The sequence below is a fragment of the Leuciscus leuciscus genome, assembly GCF_965113295.1.
Source record: "Leuciscus leuciscus genome assembly, chromosome: 12".
NCBI lineage: Eukaryota > Metazoa > Chordata > Actinopteri > Cypriniformes > Leuciscidae > Leuciscus > Leuciscus leuciscus.
Window position 1 is genome coordinate 37,874,754 of NC_138736.1, and position 9,206 is coordinate 37,883,959.

At 35.7% G+C, this 9,206-nt stretch overlaps 1 protein-coding gene across 1 annotated transcript in view; it reads right to left on the bottom strand.

The window, feature by feature from the left end:
- Window positions 1–9,125: 9,125 nt before the first annotated feature.
- The window catches only part of LOC309511709 (uncharacterized protein), a 6,686-nt gene continuing 6,605 nt past the window's right edge, over window positions 9,126–9,206 (bottom strand). The window contains exon 6 of the mRNA XM_082186979.1: window positions 9,126–9,206. This exon is cut by the window's right edge and continues 1,283 nt beyond it. The gene's annotated coding sequence lies outside the window, so the exon portion shown is untranslated.

Consider the following 9,206-nt stretch of genomic DNA (forward strand, 5'->3'; position numbering starts at 1 on the left):
ATGTGACTCTGAAGACTGGAGTAATGATGCTGAAAATTCAGCTTTCATCACAGGAATAAATTACATTTTAAAAATATATTCAAATAGAAAAGTTCTTTGAAATTATAATATTATTTCACAATATTATTGTATTTTTGCTCATGTTGCCTTGGTGTGCAGAAGAGACTTTCTGAAAAGTTACAGAATTATTACCAACCCCAAACTTTTAAACAGTATTATAACAAATGGACGAAATTAAAAAGCTAAAGTATTTTTCATATAATTTAAAAAAATAAAACCCTAAACTAAACTAAAAACACTAAACTGTTCAGCATCCATTTATCATTAAGAAACATGTTGAATCAGTAGGCGCGTTTCCATTACAGATTTGCGCATAACTCTTGCGATTTTTTCTAAATGTCGACAAAAAACTATTGCGAAATGACGGCGTTTCCATTAACCGATGTTGTGCGACTAAAGTTACATTTTTTCCTCTCGCGTTAAGTCAATCCAAAAATCATAGCAACGGACGTTGGAAGGTTTATGTATCCCAGACACTGCACTGGCCATTATTACTAATGGAAGGAGACGTATGTGTGTTATCCAATCGTTAATGGCAAGGAAAGACCCTTATGAGCGGCACATATGAGGTGTTTCTGGGTGTTTCTCCCTCATTTCTGCTTCGAGGTCTTGATTGTGGCATTGCTTTGAGGTTTAGAATCCAGTATTCCTGTTTCCATTGCAGTTTTGCGAAATATTTCTTTTTCGAATTGCCTGAAAAAGCACTTCAAGCGAGCGTAGAAACTTTTTTGCGATAAATGGGAGTTTTTGCGAAACTGACGTGTTTCCATTGGCCGTATTTTCAATTCGCAATTTGAAGGGTAATGGAAACGCGGCTAGTGTGATGACATCAGTCATATTGAGGCTAACTATACATGACTTCCCTCAGACCTGGTCACTCAACTCAACTAACCCATTTTGAAAGAAAAAGGAAACATCACCACACAAGCTTGTTCCTCTCTCTCTCTCTCTCTCACACACACACACACACACACACACTAACGGACTATCTGCTGAGCACACACACACACCGCTCTATGTTTTCACGGCTGTGTCACGACTTTCAATCTCTTTCAAACACAACAGGAGATAATGGTTTACTTGCAACGGTGTCAGAAAAAACTGTTTCTCGCTCAAACTAGTTTTCAAATATATGATGAACCTCACAACTTACAAAGCCGTGCACCCTGACTTCTGGACATGAAGTGAAGCCTTTCAAAGAGGTTGAAGCGGGCCATTTTTCCATGCAACGTACATCAGACGTTTCTCGAACCTTTTCAAATGACTCACCATCTCATGCATTGAACACTATGTATGAAGCAAATATTGTTTACATCAACGCCATGTTGTGTCATTACTCAGATGTTGCCAATAAACCCTGTTTGTGCATTACAGACATTACAAAGTTGTGAATCCATGTCAGTTTGACAAGTTCTTTCTTCTTTCTGTGATGCATCAAAGTCATCGTCTGGACTTTTATCTATTTTAAACTCAAATACATGTTAGCTCTGTGACTTGATTTGACTGTATTCTGTGACGGTGTCTGCGCCGCTCTTCATGTGGAGAAGGTGTCGTGATGGTTGTTCAGGTAGGATTCATCCACCTTGAACATCAAGAAGAGGATAAAAGGATATTGATTATTTTTACTGCCATTTAGAAAAGCTTTTATTCTGCGTATACAAAGTACCACACTAATGGACAGCCAACAAAGAGAGAAACGGGTTGTATTCAGGGCATCAGCGGCGGTCGTGCCACAGCAGAACAAACCAAGACCAGCGTCACTACCTTAAAGGATAATAGAAACCGCTCACAAAGGCAAGAATATTAATCACTGATGGCATATGACTTAAGAAGACTTGGAGAATAGCGGACGAGTCACTACAGTTTTGTCCTCTTTGCAGTCTGACGTAAACTGTGAATTGTAAAAGATCAGTCAGGAGGATAATCTATAGAAGGTGACAGACGAAGTAGGGAGTGATTTATCAGCACAAATGTGGTTAATGTGGGTGTATTAGCATCAGCTGATAGTCTGCCTGAACTTTGGATTGTAAAGTTTCAAAAAACTTGAGAGCAAAACAATATATATATTTATTTCTTATTTTAAATTTGCTTTTTTTGTATAATTGTATATTAGACTTTTTATTGAAATTCAATAATTTGAATGATACTGAACTTTTAAAAAGCCAATAAAATAAAATGCCACACTTTTATTGAAAGTAAAACTGAAATTGGACAAAAAATATATTAATGTTAAATATCAATATTAAGTTCTATGTAACAGCATCAGATTTAACGGATTAATTTTGACTAATATTAATTTATTTTACAGTGTTTTCTTTATTTTTTTTACAATATATAGGCTATTACTGTAATAGCATTAATTATTTTCTAATTGTATGGCTTCCTAAAATGTAATCTGAGACACTACATTACTAAAAAGAGGGTTAAGTACAAGTCAATGCAGACTTTTTTCTCTGTTTTTGTTAAATTTGCACACTTAACATGTTAATTTGGAGAAAATTATTACTAGAAAAAAAATATTGTGTGTACATATCATAGATGTTTTTTTCTTTCTTTTTTATCCAATATTTTTTTTCTAGTAATAATTTTTGTTTCAGAATTGTGGGTGAACTTTCCTTTAATGAAACTAGGCTAAAATATCATCATAAACCAAGAAATGCTTTTTCAGAACTGAACTCCAATGTCAATTGTTCATAGACTGACAAATTCATAAAATATTTTCTGGAAGGTGAATGATATTCTGATCCATTATTACACTACAGCATTCGTCCTCAAAACACCATCAGTTATTCAAATAAAACTACATTTTACCGTCACAAATGATCTGAGCAAAGTGTGAAAACACTGATTTCACTCACCCTCGAGACGATCCTTTCCCTGTGCGATATATTCAGTCCGACAGACGCACACTATCCACCTTTATAGCACAGAAGAATATAATCACACCATTTATGAAACACTAATGCTGCTGGACTCCAGACGCCATTTAGAAAATTATGCAACTCACACACACGACACAGCCATCTGAGTAATACCAGAACAAACGTGTGCTGTCAGAAGCATTATGAGACGAGAACGACAATCACGAACTTGACTAATGCATGTGACTGAACATATGGAAAACATCATGACTTGAGTAATCCTGCAAACACTAACAATGTTCCGCTTCCAGTTTCTATGCATTTAGATTAAAAGCAGAAACTAATTATTCACAACATCCTCTGAAACTGGGAAACACCGCCACACAGGCTTTAATGTCCCACTGTGAGTGCTTTCAGTTCAAGTCTATGACTCTTTTATGTGTAGCGCTCTTGACTGTTTGTTTAATAGTTTGTTTTGTTGCTTACTGGTGATTAGCGGTTCTTTTAAAGGAGTGGTATAACGCCCTTTCCACAAGATGTAAAATAAGTCTCTGATGTCCCCAGAGTGTGTATGTGAAGTTTTACGTCAAAATAACCCACAGATATTTGTATATAGCATGTTAAAATTGTCACTTTTTGAGGGTGAGCAAAAACACCGTTTTGTGTCTGTTCCTTTAAATGCAAATGAGCTGCTGCTCCCGGCACAGGGGGCGGAGCTTCAACAGCTCGTGTCCTTTTACCTCACACAGACATGCACTGAAAATTTCTAAAACTTTTAGCCTTTTTATGTTCAAACCGGAGTCAGACAAAGATGGAGAGACTCAAGAAGAAGTGACAACATGTAGAAGCAACAGGACATTTCTGATTGGTTAGTTGATGAGTTTATATAGCTGATGTGTAGTTATATTCTAGTCATTGATTAGCATATTCTGTCTTGATAATCTATAAATCGTGTTCAGGGGGCGGGGTTTATGTAAATTCTAGGGTTGGTGATGTCACTAACCCTGGAGGAATGTGGTGTAGTCTCTACCAGCCGTTTGTTGTAGTCCTTAAAAAGCAATTTCTTTAAAAGAAAATCTCTCCCTTTGCTTTGAACTTTGAACGTTGTAACTTTGCAGATGTTGTTTATGCTCAAACAGCAACATTACACACATTAACTAAAGTTAGAAAAGTGACTAATCAACCACCCCTTTAACTAGTCAAATAATTAAACATTTGAATACCATTACAAACAATGATTTACACAAGTGCTCAAGTCATCTTGTTACTGTCTGTCCAAGTGTTACCGTTAACTATCGCTCGATCACAACGGCATTATTCACCTTTGTGGTGAATTTAGGAAAAGTAAAGAAAACAAAAACCTTTATAATATTTGACCAGAAGGTGTTGCTGTCATGAAATGTACATGATATCCTCATGTAAATGCTGCAAAGATGCATATCATTTTTTGTGTAAATATGCAAAAGTGTTTCAGAAATACCACCTCACTTCCTGTTTGGAGTCAGCAATTTAGGTTACGTAAACGTATGTTTTCTAGAGAATGATGTCAAGCACCAAAAATCCAATTCGTGGCTTATATATATATATTACATATGAATATACACACAGACTTTTATGTTAGATGCAATAATTGATTTTACAGCTCTACAAAGGTGTAAAAAAAAGATTAAATAATAGTATTATTCCACTGCCTGCATACTACTGTAAGTCAGGTAGGCAATGACAAATTTAAACATGCAAAACTTTTGCAAAGATACAAACTCACTTCCTATTTATTTAGCATCCTCACCTTTATGCGGATATTAAACACAAACAGTGACTATAGCTTCATCTGTTCCTTATCGGACTCAAACGTGAGCCTGATCAGATGAAAGCTTTCAGTGCAAACTGCAATCACAGCCAGCATTTAATCAGAAGGAGAAAAAACTAATTATTTCTAGGCCACTTGGCTGAAAAGTTAATAGCTAAAACACATGAGAAATTAAGATATTGGGGGCACTTGACGGACAAGAAAAAGTCAATGTTATTAAGGCAGCAGCACAAATCTCTCATTTTCCTCAGAGCCGTGAGCGAGCGAGCCGTCATATCTGCAAAGACTTATAAAGCTGTTATTCTTAATGACAGCGTTTGTGCTCTAAAGCACTGGACCCTGGAGACGCTGTCAGAGCCAATCACACCACACGCACTCCAACACATTACAAACACTGACACATTTACATATTTGCACTTCCTGTATCCTATTGATTTGAACCACAGATTAATGAACTGCCCGTGGGTCACGCATGTCGACCAGAGAGTGGACATCCACCAGTAATGAAACTTCCCAGACCTCCTTCACACATTAATAAGCATCCGTGTGTCTTAATAAAGTGCCATTTAAAGGCCAGACGTGGAGCAGACATGAGGGAGGACAATCCAAACCACAGAGGCTGGAATGATAACCGTGAAAGAGGAACCAATGATCAGTATCACTCCGCGCTAGTGGAACGCCAGTGACGCACTGCTATACTTTAGGCTGTCGGCATTAAGCCTGGACCCATTTACAGCTTATCCTGCCCAAGAATTCAGGAGGAGACTTTGTTAAACAGTTTGTTTAATCCGAGAACCATTTTGAGCAGGTTTATCCAAAGGTTAATAATAGCACAGAAATAGACTGGCATGGAGAAAATAGGGAGAGGCAGAGAAAGTGTATAAGCTGTTTTTTGTCAAAAATATCAATATTTCAATATCGATACTGAAATATCTGAAAAGGTCCCAAATAGTAAAAAGTAGAAAATACCAAGATACTATATATTGTTATTACTGCCATTCAGCCAAAAAAAAAATACTAATAAAAATACTTTGTCCATATCACCCAGCCCTAGTGTAGATATATTATCAGGTACAGTACATATTATTTTAAGAAAAACTAACGCTGTAAACTATACAGGAAAGTTATGGAATCCTGTCAGTTGGTACATTACTGTAATATTAAACAAACTATTCAATTATCATTTTTTTTGTTTTAGATAGGCTATAGTAATCAACACTGAGTTGTACACAAACATTACAATTGCACTTTTTTTATATCATTTATATATTTTATATATATATTTAAAATATTTTTATATCAATATTTAGTGATAAAATTATGTTTCTACTATGCAGTTCATTGTTGAAATATAAACTATATTATGAAACTATACTATGAAATATGAAAATATAAACATAAAAACTAGATTTCAGGAAGGATTTTATTTAAACATACATTAAACAAGACAACACTATCGGGTTAAGTAAAAATATATGAAATAGGCTTAGGATAGTGTCATTTTACTGTCAGTTTTATGGTCACTGAATGGCTTTTCTGAGGTAAATGTAATGTTACGTGAAATATTCAAGCTGTATTATTGACGTCTTTCCGCAGCTGAAACACTGACTAAGCGACTACATGTGACATGATACATTTCAGTTACTCCAGTTTCTTAAAATAAAATTAAAATTGATAAAATTAAAGCTGAGACTTTGTTTGATATAAAAATCAACAAAGCATATTGCTAAATTGTTCACACAATTGTTCACACATCAACTGTCCAGCACAGACTAAAAGTGCTCGATACGCAGCTCATCAATATAGATTTCTTGCTTTTTAAATCGATCTCCATTTTGTCAAGACTGTAAATATATATAGTTTGTTTGCTACTAAGAGCCTCAAACTCATTCTCTAAGCATCTTTAATGCCACAAACTCAGTAAATCCAGTGACTCAACAGAGATTTCACCTGCAGCTCTTGTCATTTCTGGCCACAATACACATCATACATACGGTCAGTGAACAGACTGTGTCCGAGCAATCTGAGGCCGAGACTACTGAACCTGAAACTATAAGAGATGTTCACTGCTCACATCTACTCCGTATGATCACAAAACATGCCATGATAACAGCAGAACTCATCTGTGCATGGCAGAAGAACACCAGCCACATCTGCATGCATCTAATCCGCTGTCAAATAATGAGCGGACGTGACTGTGGTTTTACACACACACACACACACACACACACACACACACACACACTGGACTCTTATCTCTGCACGAGTGGCTTCTCTCATATGACAGAGGTCATTTCCTTTTATAATCTCATTCCTTTAAAAACAGGTTGATCATCTGTCCTGCAGTGATGGGAAGGAAAGCAAACCGGCTGAGTGTGCAACTCACATTACACAACTTAAGACATGACTGCAAGCACAGGCATAAGGCTCACATCCATCCATCCATCCATCCCACACACACACACATACTGTAAATACAAATAAGCACTCAAACACTCTCACCTACATGCATGCATGCTTGCATACACACTCAAACATGTAACAGAAAACCATGGAGGGGAGCATGTACACACACACACACAAAGCACTCAAACATGTAACACAAACACTCAAATGCATACACTGACACTCAAACCTATGCACATATGTAGCCTACATGTAAGCTACACAAGCATTCAAGCAAGCACTAACACTCACACACATAAACATACATGCATGAATACACACAAACAAGCATTTAAACAAGCAATCACATACATACATTCAGAAACACACACATTATGTGCATACCTCCACGCTCGCGCATACACACAATTCAGCAATGACAGCTCGTGCATAACTGTGTTGCATGCCATTGCCAACTGCTTAAAACAGCAAAAGCAATGCCTGTCCTTCATCAACCCTTCTCATCTAACATGTCCACATCTGTGCTTGCTCATATGAAGTTTGCAAAGACACATAAATGAGTTTAATCATCAGAGCTGCTTCTATCAGGTCAGTTTGATTAGTCAGACACATGAGATGAACCGCCACGCCATCGGTGCATGTACACGAGACACATTCAAAGCTTAAACGAAGGCAGTTCTTAAACATATACTTACTTATCATGCTATATGCACAGTCTCTCTACCGCTCGTCTCGTTTATGTGTCAGTTAGTCCATTAACGCGCTGAAATATCTGAACACTCGCGAGTCCTTCACCAGTACTTTCACACACTTCAGTCTAACATGGAGAGAGTTAGGATTTCTGATTGACAGCGGCACGGGCCAATGGCGGAAGAGCATATAAAACCCAGCGTCGCATCCACAAATAGCAGCCAATCAAATGATCCAGGAGGCGGAGCTATACGGTTTCCACTAGCGAGGTAGACTGTGTCTATTGTAACTACTGTTAAATGTATTCAGTAATGTGCCATGCGTAATTAATGAAGGATTAGACATGTTTTGTGTCCTAAATTAGATTCTATAAGTATATAAATGTAATTTAAAGTATTTAAAAAACAGCAAAATGCATACAAATAAGTCGAATCATAAGGAAAAATAGCATTGCACTCATACAAACAACAATACTAAGGTGATACCACGGTACATACCATGGTATATCATACTTTAATATATACTACGGTACTAAGTCCCATTTTACTTTCACGATATATTTGGTTTACCATAGTGATTTTTTAGTGATGTTTAATTCACTTTGCATGATTTATGCCCTACATAGCATTATATAAGTAGCCATATCTCTACAATTGTTATAGGATTATAAAGGATACATATAATTGTTGCCCTAAAAACACTGTGGTGGTCTATTGTGCAGGGAATGGTATCAGATATTAAGACTATGGTACTTGTACATGATGTATAGGGTAAATTCAGGTTGATTTGGACACTTTTTGACATTGAGTTGACTGGGAAATAGTGTCTCAATCAACCTGAATTCACACATGTTCATGCATGGTTAACTAAAACAAAAACAAAATATTAAATAAAATAAATGTTCACTGAAATAAAATACCCACAGCCCTGTGGAGGATAAAGTGACTGGAGAACGGATGGTTTAAATAAAATAAAATAATTATAAAAAAATTAAACATTATTCATTTTTATTTAGTGTGACTTAGTTAAACTCAAATAAATAAATAAAAATGTATCAAAAAATTATATGGAAAACATTTTTAGAAAATTGTAATAAAAATGTAACAAAAAACACATCTAAATTACTAAAACTTTCAAATTAAAGAGAAAACAGAAATATAATTAATTCTAATCAAAATATTTACTATCAATGATAAAAATAACAATAGTCCAATTTAAGAATTAAAACGGTTAAAGATAATCATCAACATATATTTAACTTTTATTTATATTCTATGCTGCAACAAAAACCATTCAGATAAGGGTAAATGGTACATTTATTTAACAGGCAAAATCATTCTAACAAACAAATGAATGATTTAATTACAAAATAAAACGTA